Source organism: Anolis carolinensis, chromosome 3 (assembly GCF_035594765.1).
Source record: "Anolis carolinensis isolate JA03-04 chromosome 3, rAnoCar3.1.pri, whole genome shotgun sequence".
Taxonomy (NCBI): Eukaryota; Metazoa; Chordata; class Lepidosauria; order Squamata; family Dactyloidae; genus Anolis; species Anolis carolinensis.
The window spans coordinates 212,210,351-212,226,080 of record NC_085843.1 but is presented as its reverse complement, the minus strand read 5'-3'; the positions used below and the strand labels follow the sequence as shown (position 1 = coordinate 212,226,080).

Sequence of the window (15,730 nt, the reverse complement as noted above, 5' to 3'; positions counted from 1 at the left end):
ACATAGAGGGGGAGGGAGTATTTTTATACATATTCTTTAGTACAGGGAGGATGTGAAGTAAAAGGAAAAAAGTTGTGACATCATCACTAACAAAAGTAACAGATTATCCTTCAGGATCTACATTGATTTCTTGTATTTTCTTGAAATTGTCCCTTGCAGTTCAAGCCGTGGGTGGGGTCAGCTCCCACCGTCAGCCTAGCTTCTGCCTACCTTGCAGTTTGAAAACAGCAGTGTAAGCAGATAAATAGGTACCGCTTTTAGCAGGGAAGAAAAAGTCATCCCTGAAAAACATGCTGGTGGTCTGATCAGGAAGGTGTGTATAAACAACAAACCTCCTTGGCGTGGAAGAATGGAACAACAGCACCTCCCCATGGTCACGTCGAGCACAGCCTCCAGATGCCGAAGATGAAAAATGAGGGAAGCCTGCCTCAGTTTATGTACTGTTCTGTCTTTGTCAATTGTATAACAGCATTGAATGTTTGCCATATATGTACCTATAATCCGCTCTGAGTCCTCTTGAGGGAGATACAGCGGAATATAAAGTAAATAATAATAATAATCATCATCATCATCATCTTATATAAATTTATATATCTATTCAATAGAAATTGTTATTTATTTTCTTGTTTAGAAACAGCCATTATGTACAGGTGGATTGTCCCTACATTAGTATTTGCAGAAATGTTTGACCTTTCAAACTGAATTCAGCTGAATTTTGTCATGAAATTCTGTAGCCAGCCCTGACAATGCTACTACAGTCAGAGACTATAGAGGCTTGCCGTCTCCCAAATACATTTAAAAAAATAATATTCCTCATCAACGTTTACCCACAAAGGGGTGCCCATTTTTAAAAAAAATACACACACACACACACACGCAATTTAAAACTTAAAAGCAACCTGAAGTTTTTTAAAAGTGTCACTACAAAGTAAATGAGGAAGAGACATAAAGTCTTTTTTCAAAACTAAGAATGCAGTTAGTATGTTGAAAATGGCAGCCTTGTGACTATACTTCAGGCAGCCCAGAGAAATATAATAGTTACATATCCTCAAACCCTCTTTGGAAAGAAAATAATTGCTCACTTCAACAATGAAACTTCAACAATTTGAACAATGAAAGGGTGCAGGGAGGATTTTCTTCTAGCAGAGTTTTTCTTTCTTCTTTGTTTTTGGCAGGGGGGGATACTGCTTTGTTCAGGATCTGTATTTTTTAAATTAATAATGCTAACATTACTGCTAACACAGCAATAAGAATCATGCAGATTTTATGATACGGGTAGTTATTTAGAACAATAATGCATATTAATATATAGGTACCAAAGGAAGAAATATCAAGAATAGAAGATATAAAGAACAGAAGGCATAACAAAAAATTCATTAGATCCAACTGCAGTCTTGTCAGCAAGTGGTTGTATGGCACAGAGATTTCATTTGGATTGCAGTAAACTGCCCGACTGTTCCAGGCAAAGATCAGGGTACTTGTGGATCATGTTAATGGCTTAGTGAAATTTTTTAAAAGGCCCACTGGGGATTCTCTCGGCCTTGAAAGTCTGCCAAACGCAGCCAGGAAATGGGAAGACATCTATACCTTCCCGAGTCCTGCCAGCTGCCCCAAGTTCAAGTGCTTCACATCACTGAGACAAATCCCAGGGCATTTTCTTCTGGCTACAGAAAAGTATCATCTGGGAGTGAGAAACAAAACAGAAATTCTTTCTCAGATTGTATGTTAATCACCACTGCAGAAGATTAAGTTTTCTGAGGCCTAATAATACCACGTGTTTAAGGTAAGTATTATAAACTCTTGAAGCTTGTATCCATGCCAAAGCCAATATTCTCCACCCTTACATACACCCTTACATCCCCTTCTGCCCTTTGTGCTGTGGTAGTCTCCACTGCAAAATGTGGAAGGAGAAGGGGGAAATAATTACAGATATTCTCCCATATCTGTCATACTACAGTCTTGCTTATCCAACGTTCTGTATTATCCAACACAGTTTGCCTCCCGCCTGGATCCACAGCAATGTGCAGTTGGCCAACACACCCAAAAACAACACAAGTAGTGCAGCCACACTCCCTAACAAGTGGCAGACTTGTTGTAAAACATGATGTTTTGGTGCTTAATTTGTAAAATCATAATGTAATTTGACATTTAATAAGCTTTTCCTTAATTCCTCCTTTTTGTCCAACATATTTGCTTATCCAATGTTCTGCCGGCCCATTTATGTTGGAGAAGTGAGACTCTACTTATTTTATAAAAAGTTTACAAAGTATTTTCATGGTTACTTTGTATTAAACACCTTATGCTTGTGAAAACTTTGGATAATATATTCTTTTGTTTCTATTTATATGAAAACATTTCAATTTGAATTACCCAGTTGTTTTTGTAAGGATTATGATGAGATCATGGATAGGTTCAACACAGGAGATTAATCTCTCAAGGTTTTATATCAAGTTTTTCAAGACAATATTCCTTGGTTATGTTATGACTAGCACTAACATAGTTTCATAATAGTTGTGTAGGTTTTCCTGCCTTGCTTCACATCAAGTGAGATTTAATATCACATAGAGCAGATGTACACTGACTCACTATACCAGGGCAGATCTCTCATGGTGTATGCTGAATCGGCTTCTGGGATGATTCACACAGGTACTCCCACGGCCACTGAGGAGGTGAGAGGGATTCCTCACCAACCAATGATGCTAAACTCAGTTTACTGCTGCTGGAGAGCCACCCTTACATCGCCTTCTGTCCTTCATGCTGTGGTGGTCTCCACTGCAAAATGCGGAAGGAGAAGAGGGAAGATGTGTAATCCCCTTTCTCTTCCCTGGCAGGTAGGCTCCATGTCACATGGAGAATAGGAGGGAAGGGGCAGTAAGTGCTGTCACATGTCTCCAGGCCACCCAAGCCCAAGAAATATGGGATAGCAGTGGGAGAAAATGAGAAAAGTTGTGGCTGATTCTGTTCCACATCTAGCCCAACTGTTCAGAGGGATCGAAACTAAGAGATACTCTGAATTCTGGTTGAGAATTTGTACTGCCATCTGACTTGTTAATGCAGGGTAAAGCTGTGTTAAGGAGACCTTGTCCTACATTATCCCAGATCAGCTCCATGTGGTCTTTGGCCACCACAGAACTGACCTAGGCGGTCAGTGTAGATGTGCCCATAATAATACATCTGTAGCAGTTCTATGTCAACACATTTGTTCTGGTTCCTCCCACCTGCTGACCCTTCACAAATGTGTTAAATGCATATAATAATAATAACTATTGTTATTATTATTATTATTATTATTATTATTATTATTATTATTATTATTTTATTTCTTACTCGCATCTTCTCACGGTGAACACCAAATCCACTCCAATTGAACCAACTCCCTCTAACCCAGGATCCCTTTGCACTCAAGAAATCAGAGCCAGTCAACAGGCAGATGCCTGGGCTCAAGAACAGATTCGCCAAGGACTACGTTTCCCATTCTCACTTAAGGATGGGCTACTATGCTACAGGAATCACGTTTACATCCCTCCAGGTCCCTGCAGAGAAAAAGCACTTCATCTGTGTCATGACAGCAAGCCAGCAGGGCATTTTGGGCTATTTAAAACCATGCACTTGATCCTACGAGATTTCTGGTGGCCCAAGATCCGCAAGGATGTGGAGAAATATGTCAACACCTGTCCTGTATGTCAGTGTTCGAAGACACGAAGGGAGAAGCCGTCAGGGCTACTGCATCCCCTTCCCACTCCTTCTCGCCCATGGGAGATAATTTCTGCGGATTTTATCACTGACTTACCACCCTCCCTTGGATTCACCATGATTCTAGTAGTGGTGGACCTTTTTACCAAGTTGGCCCATTTTATCCCCTGCGATGGTCTTCCCACGGCCAAAGAGACTGCAGATTTATTCCTTCAACATGTTTTCCGACTACATGGATTGCCCAAGAGTTTAGTCACTGACCATGGATCTCAATTCACCTCTCGTTTCTGGAAAGCACTACAAAAACTATTGGGCATAGACTCTCGTTTATCTTCAGCTCACCATCCCCAAACAGATGGGCAAACTGAGCGCACCAATGCCACTTTGGAACAATACCTTCGCTGTTATGTAAACTACCAACAGGACAATTGGGCTTCCCTATTACCTCTGTAAGAATTTGCTTACAACAATGGTGTTCAGGCTTCAACTAAAGAAACCCAGTTCTTTGCAAACTATGGTTTCCATCCACGTTTCTTTCCTTCTGTCATTGAAACCTCAGAAGTCCCTGCAGCGGAGGACTGGCTGCAAGAACTCACAGCGGTGCAACAACTCTTGCACCAGCAACTGGATCAAGCCAAGGAGGACTATAAACGCCACGCTGACAGTCGTCGCCAGCCGGGCCCCGAGATCAAGGTAGGAGATCGGGTTCTGTTGTCCACTCGCTTTTTGCCCTCCCACCGTCCCTGCCGGAAGTTAGATGCCCGTTTCATTGGTCCCTACCCAGTGGTGGCGCAACTTAACCCCGTGACTTTCAAACTCCAACTTCCGCGCTCCATGCGCATTCATCTGGTGTTTCATCGTTCCCTGCTCCTTCCGGCGGATGGTGTACGCCCCGATGCGAGCCGGCCGGCCCCCGCCCCTGTTTTGGTGGACGGGGAGGAGGAATTCGAGGTTCAGGACATTTTGGATTCTCGCTTCCATCGCCTTCAGTATCTCATTGACTGGGTGGGTTTTGGCCCCGAAGAACGCTCCTGGGAAGACGCTTCCACAGTCCATGCCCCCGACTTAGTCCGCCGCTTCCATCAGACCTACCCTACCAAGCCGCGGCCCCGCGACTCGAGGAGAGGGGCCCTGTTTGAGGGGGGCCTTGAGGGCGGGGATAGTGTGATGACTCATGGGCCTTGTAGTCCTGTTCCTAGTACTATTGTGGCAGACGAAGAGGAAAACATGGGATTTTCGCCGGTTCAGCAAGAGCCGGAGCCTCTTCACCTGCAGGATGTTGATGTTTGCCCACAAGAATTCAGCCAAACAGGCCTTGGGCAGAACTCCCCCCCCCGTTTTCCAGGAGGGAAAATTACTCTAAAGATAGGGGAGCCAGGGAGGCTAATCGCAGAAGCCTGAGAATCGCTGCCAAACAAATGGCTGATTAGGTCTGCTTCCCTTGGGAAATTCTAAGGAGTCATGCATCTGGACAGAGTTGGGTTTCGCTTCTCGTTCTCTAGGGAAAGAGTTCTGTTGGCGGGAAAACGAGACCCGATATAGGTGCTTGGCGCGAGGGATACTTTGCGGAGTCAATTGATCAGCTTGAGGAGAGAGATCGTGTGTGGACTTCGTAATCCCAGTTCCTTGCTTCCCGGATCAAGCTTCAAGCCTAGCCTTGTCTCACGTTTTACCACGGACTCTGTTTCATGCTTCATGTTCGTCTTGCCTTCAGTCAAGGATCTAGTCGAGAATCAAGTTTATTTCCAGCCTTGTTGTCAAGCTTCATGGGACTTTAAGACTCTGTTATTTCCCCACACTATTGCTTGGCAAAGTGTGTGTTTCGGTCAAGTGGATTAAAACTTTGAACTCTAATATCTTATATTGGACAATACATTTCTGGACTATATTTGACCTTATCTGAAAGGTCTGCTTCTGAACTATATTCTTCACTTTTTTTTATTGATTTTATATATTTTTTTAATAAAGATACTAGATAGAGACTGGCCTCTGTGTAAGGTTATTGGTGCTCTGCAGCCAGGATCCTGACACACGGGTAAGAAAAACTCAGTAAAATGCATCTACTGCAATATGAAATAGCTGTGATTCAAATTATACCTGAAATTAATTTGGAACACAGAAAACATATTCCGATAGAAAATCCCATAGTCGATTAATATTTAACCAAGTAATTGGTATAAATTTACAGTAGCTCTGAGCCTTAAAATTTTATTAATATTGCAAATGTATATATATTGGGATAGTTTTATCCGCAAAAACTGTGGGTGGATTACAGACTATAAAAATAGAAATTTATCCTTATAAATATATGCAAAAAAAATTATAGTAACTTAATGCTCAGCTAAATTTTGGCAGTAAATTCCATTGAACTAAAAGAAATCACAATGCAACTTGAATTCAAGACCAAATTGCATCAAGTTTGGCAGGATGGGTCAGGAGACTTCCGGTGGGCAGTTATGGCGGCGGGCACGGTCGGCTGAGGCTCTTGGCCAACCAACCGAGTGTGGCGATCTGGCAGAGCCTGGTGCTCAGAGCACAGACCCAATCACTTTTCTTGATTGCAGTCTCATCATGGTGCTACTCTCCTGCTTTTTCTCTCTGCTCTTTTCAGTCACAACTTTAATCTCTCTCTCCTGCTGGTCTGCAACTGCTGCCTGCCTGTCATTTCCCTTTTGCTAGTGCCTCGCAAGGCCATCAGTTGTGAGTTCATCATCACCTATCTGCTCTGATGGTCTTTAGATACCACCAGAGCACAGGCTGTGACTATTTCTGATTCCCTATTACGAACTGAAAGATTATGATAGGGTGTCTAATATTAGTGTTGAAATATTTGAAATGATCTTGATCAGCATTACATCACCTATATAAAACCCAGTCCATAAAATCCATGGTGAGATAGGTTTCTTCACTTATGGCATATACTGTAGTATGATCCCTATATAGATTGGGGATAGGTTCCAGGATTTCCAATGGATATGTGAAACCATGCGTAACAGCTAAAGCTCTATTTTTGATATCCCTCTTCCCGGCTCACTGCCTGTTCTATGAATGGGAGAATTACTGAAGTTCCTCTGCTTCGTTATCTTGGAGAAAGCCGGGCGGCTTCCCTGAGGCCCCTTCCACACAGCAGAATAAAATCCCACATTATCTGCTTTGAACTGGGATATATGGCAGTGTGGACTCTGATTGTAAAGATAAAGGCCTGACACTAAGTCTAGTCGTTTCCAACTCTGGGGGGTTGGTGCTCATCTCTATTTCTAAGCCAAAGAGCCGGCATTGTCTGTAGACACCTCCAAGGTCTTGTGGCCAGCATAACTGCATGGAGTGCCAAATACCTTCCCACCAGAGCAGTACCTATTGATCTGCTCACATTTGCATGTTTTTGAACAGCTAGGTTGGCAGAAACTGGGGCTAACAGCGGGAGCTCACCCCATTCAAACTGCCAGCCTTAGTCAGCAAGTTCAGCAGCTCAGCAGTTTAACCTGCTGCACCACTGGGGGCTCCATGGACTTGGATAACCCAGCTCAAAGCAGATATTTTGGGATTTTCTACCTTGAATGGGTTATATGGCTGTGTGGAAGGGCCCAGAGCCCATATTCCTCTTCATCATTGGGAGAAGGCAGAGAGGTTTATCCCCTTCCCCTAAAATGAATCAATGGCAACAGTGGTGATTCTTTGTGCATCCTGAGGCTCTTGTATGAATATGTGCAAAACATATATGGGCTTTGAGAATATATAAACAACAGCCTCAAGCTTTGGAAGAGTTGGTATAGCCAAAGGTCAATGGCTGTTGTCTGAACAGCAGATAAGTGAAGCAATGGATATGGAACTCATAGATAATGGGATCTGAGCCATATATTAGGAAAGTGAAAGATTTCAGTCAAGTTGTTTCTCCATGTCAGCTGTTTTAAAAAAAAAAAAAAAAGTAATGAGATACATTTTAAGAAAAGAACATACATCACTCCTACATTCCCTCTTAAAATGCGGGAAATTACTGCTAATCAGTAAAATGCATATATCTGCACCAAATAGCAACAAAATAGAAAGTGATACTAGGGCCCCTTCCACACAGCTGTAGAGAATACACATTGAATTGGATGATATGACAGTGTGGACTCCAATAATACAGTTCAAAGCAGATATTGTGGACTACCTACCTTGTTATTCTGGGTTATATAGCTGTGTGGAAGGACCCTAGAAGTTACTTCCTGATTTGATTTCAGCTGATTTTGGGTTACTGGGCTGATTTTGGTTACTTGGCTGATTTTGGCTTACTTGGTTAAAATGTTTATATGGGAAAACATTTTATAGAAATTATAAACTATATAAACTACCTTTTTCAGAGTGACAATATCTTATGACGGAAAACTTCCACTCCCCACAGATATATTGTTCTTTTTCTACTCTTCCACATTTTTTAAAAGACACCATCCTCACTCTTTTTGATGCCAGGCTCTTAATCGCTGTATTTGCCCTTCTGTGAACTACACTCAGTCATGCAATATCTTTGCTGAGATGAGGTCGAAAATATGACAAGCTGTATTTCAGGTGAGGATGAACTTACTGACTTCTATAATAGCATAATGGTGTTTTTGGCATTCCTCACTATCCCATCCCTGTGCTATCATGCTCCAGACTATTTCCACAGGTGCTGTGGTGTAACATGGAAAGTAATATACCGGTAATAGAAGCATTTCAATGGATGTATTCTACTAATGTGGATGACACTATTGTAACTGACATTTCCTGTAAATTAGAGATGTTGAATCTCTAAGGTTAAGAAAAGAAGTGTTTTGAAATTCCCCTCATCTATAGAATTAATTGATCAGCTCAATTAGAAAAAAAACAACAATAAAAGCCAATTACTACACCCCAAACAGAATGAGAAAATATGCCTAGAGATTTAATAAACATGAACATTTGTCTTTATTTTGGGGCTAATTTATTGTTATCAGCCAATTTGATGTAGTGGTTTGAATGCTGGGAGACCAACACTCTGCTGACTTGCCACAATGACGTTAGTGTAGGGAATTGATAAATATTGATTTTAGAGTATTTAGTATCGAATTCATGCAATATATGTTCCCACAATCTGTCTTCCGCACAGCCTCCATAAATATGCCTTCCTACCCTATGTCCTAACCAGTTGCCTTGTGGTTTTTATAATTTTGCAAATTCAGCAATAAAAACATTTAAAGAAATAAAAAAAACAGATAGGGAATAGCAAGGCAAAAGGGAGCAAGAGGAAGAAAATCATGTCCACTGATACTGTACGGAACCTACCCCTGAAAAACCACAGTAAGTAGTGGGAAGTAGTTGAATTGGGAGATAATGAAGGGTTTTATCCATAATTTTAAAAGGATGCTATGGTTATGGAGAGAGGGCAAACTGGTAGTTGGATGCACCAGTAGCTATGTGTGATACCATTAGTAGATGTGCTTAGTGTTGTGAATGAGTCTTCTGAGGCTGTTAGTATTAATGGTGGGATCAGGAGGGGAAGAAAGACGCCTCGCGAGGAAGGCCCATTGGAAGATTTACACAGGAAAAGGATCAGGGAAATACTTGAGGAATCCTCAGAGAAGGATTCATTCGGGGATCTGGAAGGGGATCCTGAGGTGGGAATGACTGTTGAAGACCCAGTAGTGGTGGAAGAGGTTGGCATGGACTGGACACAGGCTCCGGATGATCTTGGGGAGGAAATTGGGTCCATGGATGCTGAGGACGCAGGAGAAGCTTGGGCTCCTTCAGAAGCAGATCCCACATGGTCTGCCTGGAGGAATGAGGGTAATTCCACAGGTGTGGACAGGGTTGGGTGTGGGCAGGGCAATTCTGGCTCTGATGAGGAACTTGGGACTCCTGATCCTAGGGCATTGGCTGTTTGGAGCTTGGATTCTGATGAGGAGTTTGGGACACCTGATCCTAAGGCGTTGGTTGTTTGGGCGCCCAAGGAAACCTAAATAAATTAGGGGCTTTTGGGCATTGTTCTTTGCGTGTGGCAAGGTGTTGTTGGGCACCATTGGGTTTCTTGTACGTGACTCCGAAGACTGGCTTGTGACTTTGCAACCGATGAAAGTTAATCCGGGTTATTCTACGACGGAGGGCTGGAACTATGTGGGTTTTCTTTTGGATTGCATTGTTATTACTATTTTGCATTAGCTGCTGCTCGCCTCCGTCGTTTTGGCTCTTTGTGTTATCTTGCGACGTGGACCTTGCTGTGACGACTTCACCTTTTGGACCTTGGACCGGAACTCAACTTGGCATATCTCTTCGCTCTTAAACTCAGCTTGGCATCATTCTCGTGTTCGTGGCTGACTTCCGTTGCTGACCACTCGCTTCACTTTTGACTCTGACGCTGTTCTCCAATCCTGATTCCGGACCGGTTTGACTTCGCTACGACGTTTTGTTCCCTTGACATCTGGCTTGGCTTTCGACTCCGCAGCGGCTTGTCGCTACTGCCTCAGCATTTTCCAGCTTTGTTTTCCTGCGCCGCTCTTGGCGAAGAACTTTAGCCCCGTTTGGGTTTTCTCTTTAGTTTTGGGCTTTTTTCTGTACTTTTGGGTTTTGGGGAGGTTTTGAGCCTTTGGGATTTCTTGCCCTTGTTTGTTTTGCCGCTTTGACTCTGCTTTGCAATTCTGAGCTGTTTTCAAGCACTTTGGTTTTAATCCGGATTATATCTCCGGATAATCTGGATTATTTTTCCGGTTTGCGTTTTTGAGGTTTCTTTGCTCTGAACTGTTTAATCACACTGAAGTTAAAGTGTAGTGAGCTCTCTGGACTTTGTGCTGAGCTTTTTTGAGTTATTTTTTGAATAAACTATATTTATCTAACTGGCTGGCATCTGACCTTTGACACTTATCCTGTTGCAATTCCAGTTTGCCAGCTAATATTATAAAGTTCCAAGGTTCAAATTCATAGTCAACTAAGGAAACACTCTGAGTGATCTTGCACAGTCTATACACAGTCTATGAAGAGTGGCAATGGAAAATTTCTGAATAAATCTTACCAAGTAAATCCTATAAAAGGTTCATTATAAGATGGAGTCCACTAAAATCTCATGTAGCTGTAGATGACTGCATTGCTCATTACTGTGATGCATCTCAATCCAGAGTTGGCGGTAACCCCATCTCCTTCAAATTATTCTTCTATTGCGACAGCTGTGTCATGGTTTGCAAAGGCACTGTGCTGTGTGGGTTAACTGGAAAATGAAGTGCATGAAACCAATTGGCTAAGCCTGCAAAGACCTGGGGATTCATTTGATACTGTTTCTGTTCTGCTACTGCAGAACCAGTTTAGACAGGTTTTTTATTCCAGTGCTGACTGAGTACTGCTGGTAATGAAAGCAGTGTACTCAGAGGGGCCTTGCTATTTTGAGGCCTGTTTGCTGCTGAGAAAAGAGGGTGAAGAACCAGGACTGTATTCTTCTCTGAAGCAGATTTGTGGAGTGAGAAAGGACTGTTTATGTCTGTGGACTTCTGCAAACGATCAGAGGGACTATTGTAAATATTACTTTTTTTATCTCTTGGAATTAGTAACGTTTCTGTATTTTTGTTCTGCAAACCTGAGTGGTATGTTATTGTTCTGCGGGTGACTCTGAATCAAGGGCACACGTAAGAGCTTCCATTTATCATCGTCAATCCATAATAAGCTGGTGATAACTTTACATTTTTGGTCAAAATTAACAAGAAGCCTGAATAGGGTACAAGTACTAACAGCAGAGTCTCAAGGATTGTACAAGTAATTAGAATTAGGCAGTGTTGCCAACAACATTTAGTTGGGTCTCATATTATCAGTAGTGGAAAAGTTTATTGAACACGTCAAGGGATAAAATAAGGAACATAATTTTTACTCACAGAAATGCAGTCAGCAAATTTTATATTCTCTTTCAGGGACATTTCTCCTTAATGAAACTGCCAATCTGATTTTAAAGGCTGTGTGTGTGTTTGTGTGTGTGTATAAAAGCTGAAATGTGTTACATTTAACAAAATATTAATATTATGTTTTATGCATTTAACTACTGTGGAATATTGGTTTTTCCTCATTCTAACAACTATGCTTTCAATAATCCCTGTTGCCTCTTTGCCATTATTGAACCAGAACCCGAAAGGAAAGTTAAATACCTGCCTGACTTCTTTAAAGATCAGAAAATGCTTTTGTTAATATTTAAGACCCCCCCTCCCCAGGATGAACTACACTAAAATAGCAGTAACTAGGATTTTGGCTGATTCATCTATCTGGGATTTTGCAGATAACTCTGGAATAGCCAGAACAAGTGCATAGCTATTAAATCTAAGTTGTACCAAAAGCTAACACACCAGATGGTTAAAAAATTGGAATGATCAATGGATGTCTGAATTCCTTTCTCTCACATGTAGTTTTTCTCTCAATTTCATTTCAGTGTTAATCAAGGAAGACTATTTTATGTGTTGGTACTTACATTTCCCAATATTGATATCCTAACTTAATTATCAGTAAAATCCTAATAAAATTACAAGACAAGCTAAATAGTTTAAGGTAAAATAAATGCAGCGCTTGTTTAAAGGCCAGCAGTGATGGGTCCTAGTGGGTATAAAATGTATTAGAGCTCTGAAAGTGATTGCGGGAGTAAATAATACCTGCATTTTTTCATCCTTGATAAGAATTTTTTGAATAGTTTTTGAATAATTTTTACATCCTTACTAAGCTCTCAAATTGCATTCTGATATGTCAACATACCATTGAAAATTATCAGCTGTTGCAAGTGAAGGAACATTTTAATCCCCCGTAGAATCACAAGTGTTTCTGTATTTTGTACAAATATACCTATCTGGTGAAGGAGTGACCCACAAATCTTTGGTTAAATTTTCATTTTAAATGTCATTAAAATCGCATGAAAAAGCTTGTAATCTCATCCAGGAGAGATTAAAAAATCTGTTTTTGTTTTGTTTTGTATACACAAATTAAATAAGCAAAGATTTATCTTGTGTATTGTCTACCTATCTGACACCCGAAAAACTACAATTCAGGGGTCGGTGACATCCCAGGTCAAGGAATCTTGGGATATGCAGTTCTATGCCTGGTGTCCATCTTAAAAACGTAGGTGCACTGAGAAGTTATATTTCCCAGTTTCTGTAATACTTCAACACCACCATTTTATGGCAAATAGAGTTGGAGACAGGCCTGGGGGTGAGGGTGGGGGGGAGAACTACAGTGAGACATTACGAGTGCTACTTCCAGGAAGACAATCATGATATTTTATCTTTAGAAGAAGAATGCATAAAAGTGGAAACTAAATAAACAGATTCTGAAAGAAGAGAAACAGAATTTCAGCTGAAAAATTCAAATCCAAATTCCAGCTGAACTATGGAATCAATGAGCAAGCTAAAAATAAACCATAATCTCATCTGCTTCTAAGTGATAATTTATTTTCTTCCGATATTTGTAGTTAGTCGAAGTGTATGAGGCAATTTGTTGGATAACATGTAAGCAATTATCAAAGGCAAAGAAATATTATTAGGAGATCTGCTACACACTACTAAAGGTTATTGCAGTAGACGAGTGAGGATTGCATCTCACACTTTTAATAGAACTTGACAAGGCAAACTTACTATTTTTTAAAAAGAATTCTGGTTTGGTTTTGGCAAACCCTCAAGGTAGTTTATAATTTTAAAAAAGATTATGGTAAAGAACAGTCAGCAAAACAACTTCTCACAATATGAGTGAAGTCAAGTTTCTATTCCAGCTTTTCTGCATAAACATTCACTTCAATCTTCCATCAAAAAAGTTCAGCAATTCCCACTTGCATGCTTCAGAAGGAGTGTGAGGAAAGGATTCACAAGCCTCTTACACGTCTTCCTTGCCTCTGTATAATGCCTGGAGCCATCCCTGTCCCAGTTCCGAAAGAGAGGTTTTTTTTGTGAACTCTGGTCATTCTATCAGCAATAAGAAGTTATAATAGTAGGATAAATTTCTGCTAAGCACCATTGAGAGCCAGATGGTCGTCTGTCTTAATACCTAGGCAACTAGGTAATCAGACACTGTAAAGACCTCATGTGAGGACCCGAAGGTATCCAATTATTTCACAAGCCTTTTCTTCATCAAATTTAGATTCTAAATCAGATTCCTCTGATCAATTTTGTATTAGATTATCTCATTTTGATAATCATTTTTGAAGCTCCAGGTTATTATACTGAATTATTGCCCTTTTATGTTTGGCATCTTTTATTGAAAAACCCATCAGACGTATTGTAAAAGTGGACTGTAGCATCTGTATTTTTGGAAACAGCTAATATGCTAGAACAAACCTTTTTCAGCAAATCAAGGGCTACACTGTAGTTAGAACTCTCTTAAAGTAAAACAAGAGCAAGGAATCAAAAGATGCTATGAAAGGAAAGGCATTTTGGGTTTTGAAGAAAAAAGCAGCAGAGGATTGAGTAATCCATTCAATGTAAGCCTTTAGGAAAAGTTAAAAAAACTTGGCCTTTCCAGTGTGCTTTTGAAAAATGAATAATTAATTCCCATGACAAGTCCCTTCTCAGCAACAATCATTATATCTGATGCATTTTATTCCATTCCATCAGTTAAAAATAACTTCATTGTTTACTCCACCCCAAGGCTTCAAATGCAGCACTTTATCTATCTACCTCACCCATTGGGTTTACAATATACACTCCTTGCACTTTAGCCCAGTTCGCTTTGATTTAATTCCTGTTTTGCTTTTCAACTATGTTTTAATATGCTATTGTTACTATTTTACTGCTTTACCATCTCACTGTGTATAATTGTGTTTTTACCTTGTTGCGTTTTTATCTGCTGATGATGTGTGTTATGTTATGTATTTTATTTTGTTCTGTTGTAATTACCTGGGCTTGGCCCCATGTTAGCCGCTAGAGTCCCTTCAAGGAGATGGAGGCAAGGTACAAAAATAAAATTATCATTGACACAAAGACATAGTATGACACAGCAAACGAGATCTATATGCTGGATTTCGTATCACAAAATCACAAGTTGGACACTTCCCAAGTGTTTAGGACTGTGTGATGTATTTTCGGATGATGCATGCAGATCCCAGTAAGGTGGCCTTTTTGCAGTTGACATATTGTAATTTTTCAATGTTTATTGTTTCCAAATGCTGGGTGCGATCTTTTGGCATGGCACCCACTGTGCCGATTACCACTGGGACCACCTGTACTGGTTTATGCCAGAGCCTTTGAGTTCAATCGCGAGATCCTGATAACGGCTGAGTTTTTCCAGTTTTTTTATTAAATTATTATTATTATTATTATTATTATTATTATTATTGGCAATTCTGGAATATCTGGATGTTAAAACTGGGAGTGGTGGCAAATTGAAAAAGTATTGTAGGACAGCAACTTCAGAACTACATCAGGAAAGAACATTTAGGCTGGATCTACACTGCCATATCATTCAGGTTATCAAAGCAGTTAATCCACATTATCTTCTTTGAATGGGTTTATATCAGTCGGCACTGCCATATAATCTAGTTCAAATTAGATAATCTGGATTTTACCAGGCAGTGTAGATGGGGCCCAAGTAAATACCTGATAAAACATTGGACCATAATTTGCAATTAAGAAATCAATTAAAATGGTGATGGAGGTGGAGAAGACATTAACACAAATGATTCCCTTCAATAATGTTGGTTTCACAAAATAAACTAAGCAGATGAATACAAAACAAGTTTGCAAATCTTAAAATGTGCCCAGTTACCAACTGATCAAATCTGATTGACATGGGATAGGGATGTGACAAAAATCTGTATAATGCCTAGAGCCATCCCTGTCCCAGTTCTGAAAGATTTTCCAGCTTTTCTACATAAACATTCACTTCCATCTTTCATCAAAAAAGTTCAGCAGTTGCCTATATTTTTGTCAGGACAGGCTGTTTTTTCATGGTGAGGTAATGTGTGGAAAAGTTTCCAATCCTGAAAAGAGATTCCATTTTTGATGTGGGTTTTTGGGTTGAAGATGTTGGTTGCATTTCCTGCATTTTACAGGAAACAGTTGTGCACAAAGCCTTTTCCCATTACAAAGATAAGTAC

At 40.5% G+C, this 15,730-nt stretch overlaps 1 protein-coding gene across 3 annotated transcripts in view; it reads right to left on the bottom strand.

The window, feature by feature from the left end:
- prkg1 (protein kinase cGMP-dependent 1) overlaps nucleotides 1–15,730 on the bottom strand; it is a 904,903-nt gene that overhangs the window by 181,289 nt on the left and 707,884 nt on the right. The gene's annotated exons all lie outside the window — the stretch shown is intronic.